The sequence below is a fragment of the Podarcis pityusensis genome (assembly GCF_964106645.2).
Source record: "Podarcis pityusensis genome assembly, chromosome: 8".
Taxonomy (NCBI): domain Eukaryota; kingdom Metazoa; phylum Chordata; class Lepidosauria; order Squamata; family Lacertidae; genus Podarcis; species Podarcis pityusensis.
The window spans coordinates 55,076,833-55,097,228 of record NC_138033.1 but is presented as its reverse complement, the minus strand read 5'-3'; the positions used below and the strand labels follow the sequence as shown (position 1 = coordinate 55,097,228).

Genomic DNA, 20,396 nt, shown 5'->3' with positions numbered 1-20,396 from the left:
CTAGGCTGCTGCAGAACATTATCTCTCCTCAGCTGAAAGTTTCACTTCAGCGTCCCCGAAAATTAGCGGAAAACATTTCCATTCTCTTCTATAAAGGCCGGTAATTCCCTTTTCCTCTCCCTACCCACAAAACAACAATCCTGAAAAAAACACACACACAAATTCCCGCTGGGAAGGCTGAGCCGGGAAATAGCTTGGCATCTTATTATTTATTACGACTTAAGTTTCCACCCCATTTACTAACCTAACCAAGGTTTTTGAATTCTAATAAGACAATAATAAGATTCAATTTAAAGTTTCATAGGATGAGAACAGATGTAGTTTAGTGACTACTGCCAAGGCCACTAGCTTAGATACCTTTAAAAAGAGAATCAGATGAGTTGGTGGAGCATAGATCCACATGGACTCACAGAGAGAAGCTTGCTATTCCCTGGGTCTTTTTGCTCTCATAGACCAGTTGGGAAGCATTTATCTCTGGACATTAATGCAGGTAAAGAACTGGATCAGAGGGGAACAAACCCCATGGAATGCTGATTAAAAGCAGGTTGGATTGCAAAATGCTACTGAAATACAAGAAAACTGAGCATATGAAAACTCAGTGGCAGGAACTGAGCCTTGCAGTAACAGAAAATAAGTTAAATTCTAGGAAATTGTTGCCCAGGGTTTAAACTAAGTGAGATCAACACAGGAAGCCTCAATTCCTGCCACCAGATGGGTTAATTACTTCTCAAGCGTACTTGGAGAGTAACATGGCCCTACACTGGAAATGGTAGAGTGTAAGGATGTTTTAATGTGTCCCAGTCTCATAGAATCATAGAGTTGGAAGAGACCACAAGGGCCATCGAGTCCAACCCCCTGCCAAGCAGGAAACACAATCAGAGCACTCCTGACATATGGTTTTCAAGCCTCTGCTTAAAGACCTCCAAAGAAGGAGACTCCACCACACTCCTTGGCAGCAAATTCTCAATGGCTCCCCGTCTCTGGCAGTGCAGTAAAGACCCTTATCTCCAATATGAAAATAAATAAGGTTCCTGGAGAAGATATAAAGAACATAGATTGGTGGACACCCATCCTGGCAGCCTTATTTACTGCCATAAATAGTACAGGAAAATTGCATCCTTGTTGAAAAATGAGCATCATATTTCCGATTTTTGAGAAGAGGGACAGGAACAACCCTCATAGCCATCAACCAATTAGTGTGCTAGATATTTCCTCCAAGCTTTATCTCGGCATCTTCTACAAAAACTATTAGACTGGTTGCAAACTAACCACATCATTTATGAAGAACAAGCAGGGTTCAGAGGAGGATATGACACTATTGATCAATGCTTTACTCTGAACCACACTGTAAGGAAATACACTAAGAATTGCAAGAATAATCTATACGTAGCCTTTCTTGATCTTTCCGCTGCTTTTGATTCTATAAATTGAAGCAGACTGTGGGAGAAATGATCAAGATTCAAGACAGACCGCAAACTTTTGCTATTGATTCATGAACTATATAGCAATACGGAAAAGAGGGTCAGAGTTGGTCTAAATGGAGGTATGATTGAAGCCTTTAAAACATCAAGAGGAGTGAAACAAGGATGTAAAATTGGCTCCCTCCCCTTTTAACTTTTATATTAAGAACTTGGTGCTCCAATTGGCTTCAGCAAACTCTTCTTTCCCAGTAATCAGGGATAGAAAGATATTTATTTTAATGTATGAAGATGATCTGGCCAGCATGACCAATGATCAGGGATGATGGGGTTTGTAATTCAGCAACATCTGAAGGGCCACAAATCCCCCAGTCCTGATCTAGTGCGTATTATTCCCTCCCCCCCGCCCCGGTAGCTTTTGTCACTTAGAAAATTCCTTACCATGGCTGAAAATAATTTAGCTCCTCAGATCCTTTTCAGGGTTACTAGAGACAGTAGAATTCCATCAGGAGTGTTTAAGCATGGGAGAATATCAATAAAGCACATTGTTATCACAAAACTATTAGTAATTTAACTCAGAGCTACGAATGAATGATTCACATTGCTAAGTGCGGAGAGACACCCTGTGCCACGTGATTGCTGATAAACAAGGTGGAAGTGTGCAAGAAAAAGAAAGCCCAAGCCATTTCTTAGCTCTCATCAGGCAGTTTCACATACAAAAAAGAGAGAGACAGAATTGGCTAGATTTTTCTCAGATTATCAGCTTTTAGGTCAACTTTGTATAATGCAGTTGCTTCTCAGCTGCTTCACTAAAACAAGATCTTTCACACTTGTTTCACAGCCCATTGTGTGGGTGACATTTACATTCCTATTCTATCTATGACTGAATGCCCTTCACATGCCATTTGACTACAGATTTCCAGGGACCTGCCTACAAAACCTAGCCACAGTTAACCTGCTCTTGGTAGGCTTTTTCTTCATAGTACAACCAAATATTGGCAATTTGGGGCTGAAAACCTCTCTCCACAATGTCACAGTGCAACACAGGAGGTTTTCGTACACCAAGTAAGACCATTGATCCAGAGAGTTTAGTGTGGTTGGCACTGACTGGCAGCATCTCTCCAGGGTTTCAGGTAGGAGTCCTTCCCAGACCTACTAGGAGATGCTAGACATTGAACCCGGGACTGTTTGCATGAAATCCAGGTCCACTGTCACTGAGCTATAGCCCTTCCCTGGTGAGGACACATTGGAAGGCACTATAGGTGGCAGGAGTCAGAAATTAAGTTACCAGCAAGCACTTGAAATAAGGATTCAGGCTGGGAGCCAAAGAGCTGCTTGGAAAACGCTTCTTGAGCTGCCTTTAACATAAGAAGAGCCCTGCTGGACCAGGCCAATGGCACATCTAGTCTAGCATCCTGTTCTCACAGTGGCCAACCAAATGCCTATGGGAAATGAGAAAGCAGGACCTGAGCACAAGAGCCCTCTCCCCTCCTGTGCTTTCCAGCAACTGGCATTCAGAAACATGACTGTCTCCAACCAGAGAGATAGAGCACAGCCATCATGACTGGTAGCCAGGGGTATAGCCAGGGGGGGAGCAGGGAGGGGCAGCTGCCCCCATCAATAAAAATACATAGCAAACTGAGGTTCTTAACAGGATGATCCCCTTGCCGGAGTCCCATAGTAAACATCGACACACATCCAGAAGACATGTGCACGCTATCAGCAGACTAGCAGAGTCAGCAGAAGCAAGATTGTGCAGGAATTGTGGCATCAAGCATTTATCATTTACAGCAAAGAAAACAAAAGAAACAAGGTGTGATGCGTGAGCGCGTTCTCACACATCCTCTCTGTCTGGAGAGGGAGAGAACAAAGAGCGGAAGTTCATCAGCCTGACTTCCACTTATACACAAAACAGTGATAAGGAATGGAAACATCTGATCACGTGACTCTCTGCAATACAGTGGTACCTCTGGTTGCGAACCGGATCCATTCCGGAGGCCTGTTCGCAACATGAAAAGAGTGCAACCTGCAGCGGCGTGTCTGTGCACGCGTGGGTTGCAATTCACCACTTCTGCGCATGCACGCAACATCATTTTGCATGCATGCGCGAGTGGCGAAACCCGGAAGTAACCCTTTCTGGTACTTCTGGGTCGCCGTGGGACGTAACCTGAAAGAACGTAACATGAAGCGGACGTAACATGAGGTATGACTGTAGTGGCAGTGAAAATACTGACAGTTCTGCCCTCCCCCAACAAAAGGCTTCCCCCCCCCCCCAAAAAAAAATTATGGCTACGCTCAAGCTGGTAGCCACTGATAGCATTCCCCCCCTCCCCATGAATTTGCCCTGTCCTCTTTTAAAGGCATCCAGGTTGGTGGCCCATAGAAGTCCTTCCTTTTATTCATCCTGAATTTTCCAACATGCAGCTTCGTTGGATGTCCATAAGTTCCAGTGTTATGAGAGAGGGAGGAAAACCTGTCTCTATCCACTCTCTCCATGCCACGCATAATCTTATAAATGTCTGTTATGCTGCTTCTTGCTCATCTTTTCTCTAAATGAAGGAGTCCCACACGCTGCACATCTTCAAAGAGGGCATTTGTTTGCTCTGACCCAAACCATCATTCTCGGTCCGGAACTCAAAATTCTTTGGCTAGAAAACATTCTGAAAAGTAATGAACATTTACTGAGTCACAGGGTTTCATTTTGTCAAGTAAAAGGGTAGAGGGAATACTGCCAAATACACACACTTATAGAAAAGTCTTGGCAGGTTCCTGGCTAGGAACCAAGGCAGGTGCAAAGGGAAGAGTTTAAATGAATAATGCAATTCTAGATCCCTTTGGTCCTTCAGGGTTTCTTTATTATTATTTTTTTAAAATCGAATCCTATTAATAGACAGGTCAGATTTACTTATTAAGGAATCATTGTACACATTTTTCTTTCGAAGTGAGATTTTCTTGCAGAAGACTTGTAGCTGTTTGACAAAAATGCAGGTTTGTCTTGACATTGCAGCTGTATTCAAAACACTTTAGCAGGTGTTGACCACACTGCAATATGCTGTTGAGGCGTTATTATGGCAGCTTTTAGTCTCTTATAATACCTGTAATTTTCTGCTGTGCACACTAAAGTATTAAATTGCCCCTGAATCTGCTTCACTTTAGATAATTATTTTATATAGCACTTTACATATTCAATTATTCCAACATAATGCTTTGAAGTGCCATTCCCCTCCTCAGGAAATTAGCTGCTGCAGGTTATGATTCCTAGGAGACTTCTCCTAAGCAAGTTAGGTATTTGTGGTTATTTTTTGCCCCTTTTGTGTTGATTCCTGACCCAGTCATTATTTGATCGAGGTGTTTTGGCCTTGATACATTCTTCCTCCTCCTGATGAAACTATTCCGATGCCATTCCATACCTCAGAGAGCACCGTAGGGTTTGTGTTGTTAGCCACATTTTCATCTCTCTCTTTTAAAATGGCATGATTGTGGATGTTATCCATCTATTACATCTGACAGTCATTTTATACAAAAGAAAACTAGCTCTATGCAATTCAGTAATATAAAATTGAATAAATAAAAGCAGTTTAAATCCGGGGAAAAAATTAATCAACCAACAGCACAAAACAGCATAAAATCCTCTTCCAGTACAATGAGACCAAGTTCTACCCACTCTGCTAAAAGATGTGCTCCATCGTAGGAGACAACTTAACTACCCAAGGCCTAAGTGAACTAAAAGGTCTTAGCTGTGCATGTAAAGATTAACAATGTTGGGTGTACCTCCCTAGCAAGAGCATCCCACAGACAGGGGGCCACCACTGAAAAGGTCTTTTTCTTCTGTGGACACCTCCCTCAGGTGGGGCACAAGAAAAAACCCATCTGATGAAGACCACAGGTTCATATGGGGAATCCTTGGGGTATTGCAGTGTGGAGCCATATGGGGGTATTGTATACTGGCTAAAATGATGACAAATTTTTCCAGTTCTTGGAAAAGACAAAAGCGCCTGGAAAATAAAAGGCATTTCCACCTTTGAAATCCCAGTAATGTCTGGGAAAATCTGGACGTATGGCAGCCCTAGACTAGCATCCTCTTTTCACCATGGCCAACCTTTAGGAAGCTTGCAAACAGGACCCGAGTGCAAGAGTGCTCACCCCACATGTGATTCCAAGCAACAGATATTGAGAGGCATGCAACCTCTGATAGCATGGTAGAACCAAGCCATCATGTCTAGTAGCCACTGAAAGCCTCCTCATCTATCAATTTCTCTAATCCTCCTTTAGAGCCATCCAAGTTGTGGCCACCATTACATCTTGTGGGAGCAAGATTCCATAGCTATATGAAGAAGTCCTTTCCTTCCCAAAACCTCTTCCAAGTATACCCAGAAGCTTAAGAGTTGCATTTTCATTTAGTTAATAAAAGTTAACTAAAAGAACACCTGAAATGTACAGAATGCAGCAGAAGTGTGGATGCAAAACATAAATAACGAAGGGGAATTTGCAAAGTCCTTATTTCCCTCTTATCGCTGATTTTGTTTTCATACTTTCACACCGATCAGCATATGCTTGCAGTTTCTCTCCCCCCGTCCCCAACATCCTTCCTAGATTCCTTTCGTTTGTGTTTTAATTTGTACCTGCGTGTAGAAAACTGGTTTCCACCACCTGTTCCTGTTTTGTTTTCTCAGTGGGGGGACATAATTCTTCTTAATCTACTTAAAGGATTTAAATGGTGCATTAACATTATCCCTTCAGGCTCATGACGCTATGCTATCGTGGAATGTATAAAATATAAAGCGATTTAATGCAGCCATCTTTGGCTCTCTGGCCACCAACAAACTCTTAAGGCAGGAGAGTAAATGAAGGTCATCAACTTGCACTACCTAAATCTGGTTTTCATAGTCTCTTATTTCTTGTTCAGCCTCATATTTTTTGGGGGGTGGGGGAGTTTACTATAGAAACATAGGAAATTGCCTTAAGCCGAGTCTGCCCATTGGTCGATCTAGCTGACTGGCATCAACTCTACAGCATTTCAGACAGTGGAACCCTACCTGGGAATGCTGCAGATTGAACTAGAGACCTTCTGTATGCAAAGCAGATGCTTTATCACTGAGCTACGACCCTCTCATTATTCATCTTTGATACAATTTACGTTTAGCAAGGTTGCTGTGATGGCCTGGGATTCAGACTCGGAGGCTGAACCTGAGGAATCCCAGCCTGCACAGGATTCCCCGCCTCCAGAACCAGCTGAGCTGGGGCTGGGGCTTGAGCCTGAAGGGTCTTCACCTGTGCTGGATCCTCAGATGCAGGCATCAGCTGAGTCTGCTCTGGCTCCTGAGGTGATAGAGGACCCATTGCCTGCAGGTGCTCCACTCTCACCCCCGTCAGAGGAAGCTGAGGTTGCCTCTGGGTCCGGTAACCCTCCAGCCTCTCCTGAGCTGCAGAGGCTCAGGGCAGAGAGGCGGAGGGAACTAAGGTCCCGCAGAAGGAGTGCTCGCCTCCAGGCCAGGAGAGGTGAGTCACCTGTGGACTGGGGATGCCCTATGCCTCGGGTCAGATAAAAGCCAGCAAGCCCCAGTCCCAAGTTGCGGGAGCAACGTTGTTGGTAGCCAGGTCCTGCCTGCACCCTGTTCTGCCGGATCTCCTGACCTCGCCTGACTCCCTGCCTTGAACCTAGCTTCAGCTTTGACGGATGGCCTCAATACTGCACCCTCAACCTTGGACTGGACTCTGACCACACCTCACGGAAACCCACGGGACCAGCACAGTTGCTTTCATTCCCTAAGGCAGCACCTCTGGCCCATGAACCGGATTAGGTCTGCCAAGTCTTGCTTTAACTGTTTTAATGGACCAAGACCCTGCAATGACCATCTGTGGGCCTTTTTTTTGCAAGAGATCCAGAAGGAGCGGACCTTTTCTGAGGTGGCTCCCTGCTTATGGAATGCTCTCCCCAGGGAGGCTCACCTGGTGCCAAAAACTCTTCTCCCAGGCCTTTGGCTAATTAAAGGCCTGTGTCACCTTTTTGACCTAGCCATTGTATGCCCACCTGTCCTGCACCTGAGGTAATATATGATGGATCCAGCTCCTCTCCCCTACCATAGGGCTTACAAGAATCTCAAGGTTATGCTTCAAAGAGAGTCTATACTAAGTTCCTCCCAACAACTCTTGACCTCACTAGCATAGGTCAGTGGGAACATAAGTGGTAACAAATTCGGACAGGGGGATGGAAGACAAGTTATACGATGAGAAGTTGAAGGAACTGTGTATGTTTAGCCTGGAGACTGATGAGATGGGGAGCATGATGGCACTCTTCAGGGATGAGCAGAGGGCAAAGATTTGTTTTCAGAAGGGGAGGAATCAGACTAGTGCTGCATTCACAAAACAGCTTATTTCATTTCCCCAAAGTTTCCTTAATTGTTAGCTTCTTCATTATAATCAAGCTTTCACATGACGTGAAAGCCACTTTCGGAGAACTAATAGAACATAGTGCATGCTTGTGTTATTTCATTCCCCACAAAATACCTTTTGCAGCCCCCTTAAGCGAGAGAATCGCAGGACAAAATTTGGGGCGGTATCCCAGCATAGTTCCCCCCTTCACAGGGGAACAGAAGCATGCATGTGTGGAAAGGGTGGGGGTGTAGGGGCACAGTCTAATGATGTGCATTGTTGTGTCACACGAGACCCATTGGTGTGAATGAAATTTAGTGTGACATGCCAGTGCATTGGTCAAAAAGCCACAGTTCCATAGCCCAACAGGTGCTGCAGAGTGAAAAGAACATTAGAAAATGGCACAGAAGTGCTAGCAGCATAATCAGGAAAACTAATGAAATATTGTCCATGTCTGAATGCAAATGGGCTTAAGTGACTAGTGGGCAAATTTTGGCTGAACGTTAAGGGAAGCATCTTGACAATATGAGTAGTTTGAAAATGGAACCAATTACCTGGAAGGGTAGTAAAAATGGAGAGCCAGCATTTGGGGGATGTTGTCACTGGGGATTTCTGGCATCAAGCCAGGGCAGTGAACTAGGTAGTCATTTGGCCCCGGCATTCTGTTCCTCACTTGTGGTTATCTTGCATGTATATTGGAACAGTTGCTTTGAGATATTACTGGACCATGTTTTGGAAGCAGCTGTGTAACATTACCAAACCAAATATTTCGAGCAGTGTTCTGGTACCAAGCAAGCTTTCCATTTTCTGTGGGTTGTATCCAGTACTAGTCATACGCAGGCTAATTGAAATTAATGGACATGATTAACTTAGGTCCATCAATTTCAGTGGGTCTGTTCTGAGTCAAACCTAGCTGGCAACAAATTGCAGAATATCCAGAAATTGATGGAAGCTCACGGACCTCACCAACTGCAAGATTCCAACCAAAGGCATTTTGGCTACAAAGCTATTCTTATTATTACAATTAGTTTATTAATCACATTCTAAACCACCATCTGTTTGACCCCACAAGGACACTAGCTGACATGTTCTGCACCAGCTGCAGCCTCCAGACCAACTCCAAGGGATAGCCCCATATAGAATGTTTCCCACCTGCTTTTGCATCCAGTAATGGACACTGCCGTGTCACAGAGTTCACCTTGACCTCAAGAACTCCAGAAGGCCTGTCTTTTGCTGGCTTTTTCACCACCTCTGGCTTCTGTCCATATCTGCCGTGTGTTTCTGAAACCCACAACAGCAGTTAGGAAATTGTGTGTGGGAGTCACAGCAGTGTTCACTTAACATAACATCTCTTTACTCTGCAGAGCAAAGAGACTCATGGAGACTTAATGTGAATCAGGTGTATTGGAAAGTGTTAAATAAATGACTCATCATAAATTAGTGCCCAACTTAAAAAACAAGAGTGCCATCTCATTGTTTTCAACAGCTGCACTCATAAGCTCAGAGTACTTTGCTGATCCTTTCTAATTGGATTACAGGGGATTAGTCTCCCCTAAATTTGGAGGGCAGAGAAGAGGAAGTTGGTAAATGCCTGGCAAGAGTGGCTGTCTGTCTCTCTCCACTCAGTGCAGTTGTCTGTTTCTCTCTAGAGATTGACCAAGGACCTGTGGCTCAGGAAACTTGTTCCACATAAATTGCCATTCTGGACAACCATTTAATCACTGGGCTGCAGTCTAAAGGAATCAGGATGAAGTCTCAAGTATCCTTGCTGTTCCTGGAGACAATCCAGAGCACCGAATTTACCATACAATGATCCACGGGGCTACTGCTCTCCAGTCTCCTGTTTAGTGCCATCCACATCCACACACCCACTCCCTGGTCACCAGCATCAGACACAGAGCCAGGAACCCAGCTTGATGCTACAGCCTCTGACTCAGTGCCTTGCTTGCTGCTAGACTCTGAGTTCACAATACCATTTGGGCTTCCTTCCTCTTTCATCCTCTATGTAGTGAATGCATACCCCCAATCTGTCCTTATTTCAGATTTTTCCCATTTCCACTGACCTTTCCATTACTTATTTACCTTCTCAATTTCCAGCAGGCTTCACAGTGTGGCTCCGTGATTGTTAAATGCATTCCTTAATCTAGTTCTCTCTCTGAATAAATAACTTGGTCCAACCTAAGCTTTATTGTTTCTCGCCCCTTTTAACTTCATGACATTTCTTCATCACTTAAAAGTTGCCTTTAAAAAAAACCAAAATGAAAACTGTAACCTTTTCTTCCTGGACCCTTGCTAATAATACTCTGCCTTCTTAATCATTACATGACTCCTTTCCATTCTTTCATATGCATTGCTCCGCCATTTAAAAGCTCAAAGTCGCATTCTGCATCTTGGCCATTTCCTCCTCATCACATTGCCTGTGCTATATGGGCACATACCAATGCAGACATGGCTCTTCTCTCTTGCCTAAGCGGCAGTTTTTATGTATTTCACTTGGTGATTATAATTTTCATTGGATAGCCCTTGTAGTGAGCATGTGGTTGGGCAGAGCTAGGGATGGAAGAAGGCAGCGTTTTCTGTCCTCCAAAGTCACCGTGAAGAGTCAGCAGAAGAATGCAGTGGGATAAGGAATTGAATACTCCATAAAGGGCCTGCAAATATCTGCACATATAAATGAATTGAAATATGCACCAGTCAGGGTAAAGGTAACCACTTTCAAGATCCATTGACTCGTGGAAGCAGCAAACACATGTCTCCCATTCAAATAAAACGGAGCTTCAAATTGTTCTAGCTTTGCCTAGATCATGGTCAAAAGAAGGCAGAAGATTTCTTTGGTAATGTCATAAGGCATTGTTTTCTGTTCTGCCCTGTATTTGTGACATGTAGCACTGTTTCCATTCCACTGCCGTTCATTTTCCACCCAAAGGTATGCTATTTGCGTGTTGAGTCCCACAATGCCACCCCCCAAAAAATTCACACTTCTCACATCAATTTTTGGTTAAGGTTTTTGGCATAATTTTGGCCACAACTTTATTCAAAATACAAAAAATGTATTTTTGTGGGTGGTTGCTTAGGCATTGGTTATGACTATCTGTCCTTGCCCTCAGGGACAGAGCTGGCCTTCCGGACACCAACGGAAGCCAGCGTGGGAAACAAGTATTGGGTGAGAAATGAAGCTGGGCATCAGACCCTCACTTCTCACCCTCATGTTCCTGTGGGGCTTGCACGGCCCAAGTCCGACGCCACGGACAAGGACGAAAAGAATGGCAAGCCCCTGGATTCCTTTAACGGAATTCCCTTTCCGCATCATTTGGAGGGATAGGCACTTACCCCTCCAAGCACCAATTTAACCAATGCCTAACCGCCAACCTTACAAGTTGTGACGATTTGCTACGCAGTAGGCAAAAACCAAATGGCACCAGCCAATCAGCCAGATGGCAAAATTCCTACCAGGCCCCCGCTCCAAGGCGGACGACCCCATGACAGGCATAGCAAGGTCAAGCGATCAAGAAAAAACCACCCTATTAAAGGGAGGGAGGGCGGGTGATCCGGTGCAAAACGGCCAAGAGGATGTCCAACGTCTGGCCCCTGTATTTAAAGACTCTGACCCCTCCTCCAAATTGGCAACAATCAAAACTCCCCAGCAACCCAATTTTAACCACTTAAAGGCTTGGGTTCCTCACCAAAACTGCCCAGTAACAGCTGGGTGGCTTGTTCCCTCAACCGCAACACGTGCTCTCTGTTAGGGAGAACACGCTTTGTCTCACTTTCTGGAAACACAATACAAAGTTTAACCCATTACATATTGTTCTGCAGACTGAAAACAACTACTCTCAGTCTTTTTCCCTGCATCCATTTAATAATAATATTAACAATTTTATGATTTATACCCTGCGCATTGTTCCAGACATGGAACAAAGAAGCAAAGCTTTCCATTTGCACGGAAGCTCACTGCGCAACAGTTTGTCCAATCAGTTGCACAACAAAATTGCACTGAGGCAAAACATTTTGCCAGCAGAACATGCTGCTAACTGACTTTAACATACTGCTACCTCTGATGCAGCCCATTGAAACGAATAGACCTAAGTTATTCTTGTCCATTTCAATGGGTCTACTCTGAGTAAAAGTTAGTGAGAGTAAAGCACAACCCTCAGGATCCAAACATGCCATACACTTGGCTTAACAACTGTGTGCTTTCAATGCTCCTTTTTTCATAAGCTTTCCTCCCCTGTGTGTGTGTGTGTGTGTGTGTGTTATCTTTCAACAGATAAAATTAGACAATTCTTGCTTTCCACCTCCCTTTTTGCAGGCTACATTTCTTCCTTTATAACTCATCCCTGGAGAAAGGTTCATGACTGAAAAATCATTGCTAACTTCATTTTCCGTCTTCAGCGCACATTTCTTTCCCAGGGCAATAATAAGGAGTAATGGCCAACACATCTTGCAAGGCCTGCGGAAGGCAGCAAAATGCCTTTTGGTGTTTTCTTATTTGTTGCCATATTTAACTTATTTTAAGGATGCTAATTTGTCTTCCCGGCTTAGCAGTTTGTCTTCCATTTAGTGATCCTTTCCAGGCTCTCTGTGATGTGTTCAGAATGAAGTTGGCTTCTCCCCCAATGCGCCCCCCCCACACAACAGAGAAATTAAAAGTGGAAACCTGTGACTCCAGCTCTTCTCTTTGAAATGGCTTGTTCAGCCAAACTGCATCCATATTTTTACTTCTGCAAAAGCCCCACTGACTTAGACCCATTTCTTTGAGAGTCATAGGACTTTGAGTAAAGATGTAGAAGATGGTGCTATTAGGGAAACAGAAAGCTGCCTTATATTGAGCCAGACCACTGGCACATCTAACCAAGTATTGTCTATTACAATAGCCTTCCTCAGTTCAGTGCCTTCCTTGTGTTTCTGGAGTACAATGTCCATCACCTCCAGCCAGCATTGGCAATGTTTAGGGATGATGGGAATTGTAGCCCAAGACATTGGGAAAGGCTGCAGCTCAGTGGTACAGCATCTGTTTTGCATGCAGAAGGCCGCAGGTTCAATTTCCTAGTCTCTCCAAGTGGGGGTAAGAATATTCACTTCCCAAACCCTGGAGATCTGCTGCCAGTCAGTGTAGGCAATACTGAGCTAGGTGGACCAATGGTCTGACTTGGTATAAGGAAGCTTCCTATTAGCATCTTATTCCATCTGCAGGGTAGAAGGTTAGGGGCAGGCTGGTCTACATTGTGTGGCAGCACCTCTCCAGTGCTGCCTTTGCCACTCCTATATTGAGATGCCAGGTTTTGCATACCAGCCTGTGTTCTTCTACAGAGCTAGGGCCCTGGTAATGGGTCCTGCTGCTCTGGTTCCTGTGCACTGATGTCGCCATTCTCTGTCACCCTGTGAGTACTTCCTACACCAACCTCTCCAAATCCCCAGTTTGTACCGGTGTATCTTAGTCCTAGATACATCCTTCACTGGGATCCTCTTCCTCTTGCCCGTTGTCCTGCCAGTTCATGACAACAACATCATGTAGGACCTCTTTAACAAGTCAACCTTTAGCCAAAAGAACAAAACAGTCTCTTGGCTTTTAAATCAGTGGAGTGGAGGATGACCCATAACAGAGCAATTTGGGGAGCAGGAATGGCATACTGTAAGCAGAGAAGAGTTTTCCACCATGTGCTATGGTAGAGAAGGTGAATTGCCACTTGGTGTGTGAGTGAGAACTTTACAATAACACTCTGTGTCTTTATTTAGAGCATTTGTACCCTGCTTCTCAGCCCAAAATGCTCACAGAGTGACTTTCATAAAATCAAAACAGGACAGTCTTTAATAGCAAGCTTACAATCTAAAGCAAAAGCAAAAACCAAACAAAAAACCCACAAGGTAAAAGGAACAGGGAGGGGAGAGGAAAATAAAAACACAAACTCAGCCATCAGTTTCTAAACAGTTGTCCCTATATTAATTAGCTGGCACAATTCAGGGGCAGAAGGTGCCTGATGGAGCGGGGCCTTCAGCAAAGATGACAAAACAAGACTTCTGCTTCCCATCTCTCCCACAGAGGCAGTCTGATGGAATGGCTGCCCTCAGGTGACAGTGGAGGGAGAGCAGGCCTGAGGGAGCTGGCCTGCCACAGCTGAGCTCATAAGAGTCCCATGATGCCTCCTGCATCCAGCAGTGATCTGGGCATAGAGGTGGAGGCTGTAGGGGCACCAGATGGAGAGCCAGGTCAGAGCTCAGAACTGACTGCAGAAGATGGAGAGGCCCTTGCACCTGAGGCAGTAGGACAAGAGTTGGGAATTCCATTCCTCCCGTGCTGCAGATGTGTGGGATTGATACATGTCACATGTCTGTGTTTACATTCCAGCACTGATTGTTGGAGTCTTGTGAGCGGAAATTGAGATATGCTGTTCCGTTCTGTATAGCTTTTGCTTTTGCAGTTCTCTCTCCGAGGAAGAAGGACAGAGAGAGAAGCCATGTTATGTTACGTTTGATTTTGTGCACAATAAATTACGCTTAGATGTTACACCTGAAGGCTCAGCTTCTGTTTGAACTCTGCTCGTCGTGTGTTTATGTCCTTGGATATGGGTCACATCAGCGTGACGAGACATCGGAGTGATGACTCCCAGGTGATGCTGCTTGTGGGGGGGGGGGGGGGAGGCACCGGCCTGAGTGTTTTCACCCAACAACAAGAACTCCCAGAGGATTCACCCAGACCACAAGGGCACCTTTCCCTGAGCCAGAGTCAGACTCCTGAGGTAATGGGAAGTGGAGTTCAAACCACCTAGGGAGCAGCAGGTTGGGGAAGGCTGCTCCTAACCTTAAATTGCACTGTTTCTAGGAAGGTTAGTCTTGGAACTGTCCCAAAAAGTTCTCTCCATCATGCTTGACGCGTGATGGTCTATTCCCAAATGGACACGACCACTTCACGACACACTCTTTTCAAGATAAGATTATCGGCAAGGGAGAATGCTGCCCATCTTTACACAGCCTGCCAGCAGGGGCAGGGGATATTTCATTCTCCAAGTGAAAAGAAAACAGAATTGGCAGGGAGATAAAAGCTACTCAGTGTTCTTCAGAGTCTGTTTTGGAAACCCTGGAGAGTCAATAACAAGCGGGCATTAAAATATTTGTTTAAAATAATTTTGTTGGTGTCCCTTTAGATTTAAACAGGAAGCATCACCTGTCACTCTGTGGAGTTTCTGCGCCCTCTCTGTCAGGTAGTGGAGAATATACAGCTGCCTGCTTGACAGAGGTAATGAATTCTGAGACAGGTGGTGTTTCTTGATTATGCGGCATTATAATTGTAGACCTTTTCTTGCGACGTCCTTGACAGTTCACTTTTATATCGGGAATGGCATGCAGATTAACTGATGTCGGGCTAGGGGGGAGGTTGCACCTCTTCTAACAAAAAGTTGAATAAAATTGCTAACTGGAAAGCAAGAGAGCTGAGGAAATGGTGGCTAGAGTGGGAAAATGCAAGGAATCTTTTTACAGACGTCTGGTAGTGTGCCAAATGCCAGCCATAAGAGGGCTTCTACTCGTGCAAAGTCACAACTGGTGGCACCCACTGTCTGCACAGCAAGAGTAGCTCCATGGGTTGAATCTCTGGAAGATGTTGAACTAAAGCTCCTACCATCCCTTATCATTGACCCAACTGACTGGGGTTTATGGGAGTTGGAGTTCACATAATTATAGAGGATACTGCGTTGCCTTCCCCTGTCCTGCAGCATCCCAGGGAGCAAAATCATGGGAGGATTATTTCCAGCTACCCCACCCCTAGTCCCTGGAAGCCCTATAAGAAGTTGCTGGAGAAGAGGGACTATTTCTAGAGCCAAGATGAAACTGTAAAGCTCCCTTGTTTTTGCCATTGGCCACTGGATGTTGCCTATGTAACCTTGTTATATTTATATTACTGATTTTTTTTTGTATTTGCTATTGTGTTGTTTTGCTATGTTATTATGAAATTGTTTTTGCACTGTTTCCTTTTTTTATGCTTTATTGTGCTTAAACATCAACAAAAGAAAACCATACATTTACGTCACCTGTTATACGAAATACAAAGTTAAAAAAATAAATAAATTCCTATGTTCTGACTGTACATTTTCTTTAAGCACATCTAACTTCCCATCATCTCCATATTTCATTTGATATGTACAAACTTATTGCATAAACCTATCCATTCAATTTATAATAAAATATTATTTCTCCTGAGTCATTGTTTTTTACTTAGTACAGCTACAGAAGTTATTCAAAGGCAGCGACCGAGTTCATACTGCAAGAGTTATTCTTAAGATATATTTTGAAAACTTCCCATTTTACAATGAATGTTTGTTTTGATTTATCTTTCATTTTTTCGGATAATTGGGCTAGTTGTGCATATTCAACTAATTTTTTGTAACCATTCTGATCCAGAAGGGATTTTATCACTTTTCCAATTAGACGCTATTAGGATTCTTGCTGTGAAAGTGGCATACAGAAAAATTTCTCTTACATTCCTCAGAATGTCTGGTCCTGTAATTCTGAGTAGGAAAGCTGGTTGTTACTGTTGTTGTTTAAAAAAGACACCCTGAACATTTTTTTAAAGTTCTGAATAAATATAATCCCAGAAAATCCTATTTTTTTTATATAACCACATATGAAACATTGTACCTATTTCTTCTCCACATCTCCAACAAGTACTAGATATATTTTTATACATTTTTGAAAGCTTCCATGGGGTCAAATACCAAAGATATTGCATTTTTTGAAAGTTTTTCCTCAGAGTGTATCATGCCGTAAATTTCCAGTTTACTTCCCGTAATTTCCCCCACTCTTTCAGTTCTATATTATAACCCAAATCCTGGGCCTGCACTGTTTCCTTTTGAAATGGCTTTGTTTTCTTTCTTGTAAGCTGCTTTGAGCATGATTTCTTTTTTTGGTGGAAAAGCGGCATACAAATAAAATGAATGAATGAATGAAATGCCAAGGTTTTGACTCACATTCACAGGCTGAAGACATGTGATTCGTGCAGAATGGTCTCATGTTCAGTCTCCAGGTTCAGGTTGGAGGGAGCCCTGGGCAGGCTGCCCACCTCCACCTGCAATCAATCTGTTGAGCATCAGGTTGAGCTTTGCATCATACCCACCCACCATAAGCTTATCAGACAGCACTGGAATAGGAAGTGGTGCTCAGCTCAGCAGCAAGAGGCGCTGAAGTGAAGTGCCTGCCGTCCCCTGCTCCATCTCTAGATGAACTCTGAATGCCTTTAGGCTGGGAACCAGAGGCATTCTGCGGTAATAAGGATGCTGGCTGCTGAATGCCAAGCAAACAAACAAAACTAATATTTTGCTCTAATAAAATGCTTTTACGTGATGGCAGCCGTGCATCAGGCCTTCCCAGTGTTTTCTGTTTAGGACATTTTAATGCATGCAATGGCTTTAGGGGGTAGGGGTGGAGAGGCAGTTCTTCAAGAAGCTCAGATTTTATTTAAAAGTTAAATGCTTTTGATAAAGAGCACCACGTCTCCTGAATGAACACCACTGACATCCCATGGGGGTTGTGCAGGACAATTTCTCCATAGATTGTTTGCAAAGGCAACTTGCATGCTGAATAATTCACAAAGTGCAAACACATTAAAAAAAAAACAACCCCAAAAAACCACCCCCACCCCTAATTTTGGATTCTCTTCCATGCAATAGTTTTGCTGAGTTCTTTCTATTTATACATTGACAGCTGTACACTGCAAAGTGAATACTGTTTATAATTAATAATGTATGATCATTATGATGCTCTGTACGTCTTTTATTGCTTAAATGCGTCTCCATGCAGCTTTCGATCATCTATTTCTTCCTTCCTTCCTCCTCTTATTCTTTGGGAAGAATTCAGCATATGTTTTCCTGTATTGATGTGGAGATCCGCTTGCTGGGTTTAAAATTATAAACAACGAATAGCGGCTTTTTTTTGGAGGGCAAAGCATATTTTGTTTTCTCTTAAGTTCTCTTAAGTTCTGATGAGCTTTCTTTCCAATCACTGGTGGAAGAGGGAAAAAAGCAAATCTTAAGACTGTAATCCTAAATACTATAGTCCAGGGCTGTCCAGTTACCAAGAGACTGGGATCTACTCCCACTATAAAAAAAACTGGCAGTGATCTACCCATTGGATTGGGTTGACCAAACTTAGTTTTGTGAGGGTTTTTTTTTGGGGGGGGGGGATAGCTGAGGGTTCAAAGTTTGACCAGGATCGACCATGGACATCCCACGATCGACCAGTAGATCACAATCGACCTGCTGGACAGCCCTGCTATAGTCAAATGAAATCACAGGCAGGATTTGAGATAAAAGCAGTGGAAGAAAAATCATAAAATAATGGTGATGGAGACACTTTTTGTAATAACTAAAGATATAATATAGTAGAAAAGGTTCGAGTAAAAACACTGTGGAGGTGGGGGTGAGAAGTCAATTTATGAAACAACATAATTTTTTGATATGGAGATCATTGTGAAATGGTTTGACAAATTTAATAAAAAAAATGATATTGAAAAAAGAAAAAGACTGCAATCCTAGGCATACTTCCTGGAGAGTAACATCATGGAACTGAGTGCAATTTATTTCTAAGTAAAGTAATGCATATGTTCAGCTTATGCAACTCATATCTTCTTTTTTTAAAAGAAGCATGGCTCCATCTTTGAGTAGGTTTACCTCTCATGGTCCACCTCCCTGGGCTTTTTTCCTTTGCACAGTATGCTAGTTTCTGCACACAGTCCTCTCTCTCCTCCTTTCAGGCAAGCAAGATTCACTCTCAGGGTTCAAGGACACAAACACTTAATGAGGCTTCCAAGTTGGGACCACAGGAAGTTGACTTATTGATCCATCTAACTCAGACCATCCAACTAGCTCAGGGACCGGCAATGGTTCTCCAGGATTTTGGGTGCAGAGTCTCTCCCATCTCTACATGGAGATGCTGGGGATTGAACTTCAGACCTTCTCCGTGCGAAGCAGGTGTTCTACCACAGAGCTACAGCCCTTCCTCGCTGAGGGATGCAGCCTGGGGAGAAGGTGTGCAGCTGAGGTGAATTTGGGGCCTGGGGAAAGCCTTGAGCATCAGATGCAGAGGACCTCATTGGGCCAGTGCACCTGAAGTTCTCCATCCCTACTGTATGGTGTCGATTTCCCACTGGGAAGCATCTGATAGCAGCATGCAGCACCCTTAAGCAGCTGCACAGCACCTTGGAATTGACACCCATAGCCATGCTGACATCTGACATGTAGCCTCCATCTCAGGATGCAGGAAGTGACAAGGTGACATTTAAAAATGTCCCGCAATGCATTTTAGCAACAGGTATTCAGAAGCATGCCACCTCCAATGCTGCAGGGCATGGCACAAGTGACATGGGAGACATTCCCCCCCCCCCCATGAGACTGGAACTCAGGATCATCCAGTGAAGCTGGAAATTGGAAGATTTGAGATCTGTGGAACTCACTTCCACAAGATGTGGTGATGGTCACCAACTTGGGTGGCTTTTAAAGAGGATTAGACAAATTCATGGAGGATAAGGCTATGAATGGCTACTAGGCTTCTGAATACTAGTTGCTGGAATTATAAGTGGCGAGAGCACTGTTGTACTCAGGTTCTGTTCACAGGCTTCCCATTGGGGTAACTAGTTGGCCACCATGAGAACAGGACATAGGACTAGATGGGCCTTTGCTTGGTTTTGGCAGGGCTCCTCTTGAATTTTTCACTTCTCCAGATTGTGACACCTGTTATGTATTCAGTGGTCTCTGTTTGCCTGAGCTTGAGTCTGGACTAAGGATTCTGAGCCCCTGTGTTCTGATTCGATACATCACAGAATAATTCAGGATTTGGGCCTCTGCCATTGGCCCTTAAACTCTGAGTTATGATTCGCAGCTTGGGAGTTTAGATAGCCAATAATGTTGGGAGTGGGAGTGGCCCAGGTCTTCAGAAATGTATATAAGCAGTTGCTTTTCCCCTGTTGTCTAGTTCTGTAAGTTCAATAAAGGTTCTTGCTGTTATCATTGTGTCTTGCCTCATGGGAACCCACCTACACTTCAATACCATTCATATTTTCCTGTAATTTCTGTCTTTCTCACTAAGATGGAGTGAAGAACAGCTACCATTAACATTTCATCAACCCTCCCAAGTGGACATGCTAAGGACATTTAAAAAATCCTCAGGCACCAATTGCATCTTGGAACCGGCATAATATTCTGACAGATGTGAATTGTTGTGAGCAGATTGCTCTTTGAAACAACAGTTCCAAGAAACAAACTCTCTAATAGTGTAAAACTGTCTGGGAAAACACGCCAAGCTTTTCCGAACAGTGTTACCAAGTTTAACACATCCTGAAGTGGCTTATTAGTGGCCCCATTCAACCTTTTATATTTCCCAATAACAAGCCAACGTCTTCATCTTATCACATGGTGCGACAATTGACTGAGTCTAGGTAATGGAGCTGCCTGTGGGCTGCACAGTCTTATAGATTTTAATGACTTGTTAGGTACTTATTCACTTTTAACTTAAACAACTTGGCCATTTTGTAGAGAACGAACCTTTAAAACAGAATTAATGCTTAAAAAAAAAGTAATTGAACCGCATAAGAGGCATTCCGCTAGTGGAATTCCATGTCTA

General features: G+C 43.7%; 1 long non-coding RNA gene across 1 annotated transcript; it reads right to left on the bottom strand.

Moving 5' to 3' along the window:
* Positions 1–17,486: 17,486 nt before the first annotated feature.
* LOC308482477 lies at positions 17,487–19,581 on the bottom strand. The gene is made up of 2 exons (XR_013989299.1): positions 19,508–19,581; positions 17,487–17,780 (listed from the first exon to the last, which is right to left on the bottom strand). It is a non-coding gene; the product is annotated as an uncharacterized lncRNA (long non-coding RNA).
* Between the last annotated feature and the right edge of the window lie 815 nt (positions 19,582–20,396).